We start from the raw sequence: 2297 nt of genomic DNA on the forward strand, positions 1-2297 counted from the left end.
GAATAGTGCTTTTGGAGGCATTGATTGTGTCTCAACCGCTATTACTGAGGGACCAGATTCTTGCTCATTCATCGGTGCAGTGTTTGCATTGGAATTACCCTGCATGAAGGTCAAAACAAGTGTGAAATGCAATGAAACCAGCAAGCAACAACAATGAAATGTCACCAAAATTGTTACCTCATTAGCAACTGACTGATTAGCAGAATTTTGTTCAACATGAGGAGGGTTCGTAGCAGCAGGGGGACTCTGTTTCACAATCTGAGATGAGGCATTGTGTAAAATGTATCCAGTTAGTTTAAACAGTCCCAGTAAAGCACATTATATCATAAGACATTTAAAACCTTGAAGTCTAAAAATATAGACAAATAGCTCCCTAACTAAAACTAAAATAGACACTTAAATCCCTGAGTTTATTGTCGGGGGGACAATTACATCCCTGGGAAAGTAAGTATTACCTCTTCCTCGGGGGCTGACTATGACAAAGGTAGAACCACAAGTGATTGAGAGTCCTTGGCCTTTGTTCTTGATTTTTTCGTCTTTGGCTTCCAGTTTGGGTTGGATGGGGCCCTTTTGCACGTCTTGTAGTTGTGTCCCCTCTCACCACACTTGCTACATGTGACATAGAAACTCCTCTTCAATTTGTCCCCATCAATAACAGCCTCAGCTGGGTCCTTCTGTCTGTTATGCACCTTGGGACGTCCAATTGGCCTTTTTAACACAGGTGGAGCAGGCTTAGTAAACTCAGATCTTGTCCAGTATTCCTCACTCGTTACCGGCTGGATGAAGTGCTCGTATGTCTTTCTAATGGATTCCATACATAGCCATGGATGAACATAATCGTCGGGATTATCATGCCGTTTTCTGATTGCTGCTATAGCATGAATGCACGGCATCCCTTCACAGCAGGACAGCGGTTTCACAACAACAAAATGGCATAAACATGACTAAAAGTTGAATGAACTAATATAAATTCACAGCATGGCTAACAGGTTCACAGCATAGTTAATATCAACACAATCACAGCATGTTAATTAGATTCACACCAAGCATGTCCAAATTCACAGCATGGTTAACATCATCTATGAGTAAAATTGAAATTCACATCAACTATGAATTCACAGCAGGCTTAAATTAAAAAAATACACAGCATGGTTATATTGAAATTCAGGAACCTGACTAACCTATGAGTTGCCATTTGTTACACGAGCAGCTGTGTTTGATCAGATCCACATCAACTTTGGATCCCTTGTGAGTGACTTCAAACCGTTTGTGCTCATTATCACCAATCCAATTCGCTGTCCATTTGTTGCTTGGTTTGATAAGCCTCTGTAGCATTTTCTCTTGCACTGGTGCCAGTTTTCCCTCATGAGTCCCCAGAAGTTTCTTGTGTTGAACCATTCGCCGCATCACGTAGCACCGTAACTCCTCGCACATGTTGTTTGTTAGGTTGTCGACTTTGGGACCATGGCTAAAGTATGCTCTAACCCAGGTAGCAGGTTCAAATTTCATGAGATACGCCCAAGCATCCTTGTTCACTACTTTTAGTCTTTCCATGGTTGTCTTGAACTCTGAGATGGTTGTGCATCTAGCACATTCCTACACAATTTCTCTTATATACAGATCCTTGAATCGGTTTATAAAATTTTTCCACATATGCATGACGCAGTTTCCAACATGTGTACCAGGCATTACCTCCTTCAGTGCAGGTAGCAGTCCCTAACAACAATGAAGGCATGAAGCCATGTTTACAACAATATATAATACAGTAAATGACTAAGACAACAAACACAAAATGACAAAAAGGGAACTAACCTTCTGTTGATCCGACATAAAATTCCAACCGTGGTTGCCTACATCACCAATATCCTCCTGTAAGCATGTTAGGAACCACTTCCAAGATTCTTTGTTCTCGGATCTTGCAACTGCGTATGCAACCACGTAAAACTGGTTGTTGGCATCCTGTGCAATGGCAGAAAGTAGTTGTCTCCCATGGTATGTTGTAAGAAATGCTCCATCTAGGTGGATCAATGGTCTGCAGCCACTCTTGAATCCCTGCTTGTAGGCCTCAAAACAAACATATAACTTGTCAAACATAGGGGCTTCTTGAGGCTGAGGGATCAGGTCTAGAAATGCAGAAGACCCAGGGTTACTTCTATGTATCTCTAATAAGTAATCCCTCAATTTGCCATACTGTTGCCTTTCGTTACCCATCATCCTCTCCCTTGCCTCCTTCACAGCTCTATACACCATCTTTGGGTGTGCAGTAAGGTCAAAGTCCTCTCTTAGAAAATCAATAG

This window comes from Arachis ipaensis, chromosome B01 (assembly GCF_000816755.2).
Source record: "Arachis ipaensis cultivar K30076 chromosome B01, Araip1.1, whole genome shotgun sequence".
Classification (NCBI taxonomy): domain Eukaryota; kingdom Viridiplantae; phylum Streptophyta; class Magnoliopsida; order Fabales; family Fabaceae; genus Arachis; species Arachis ipaensis.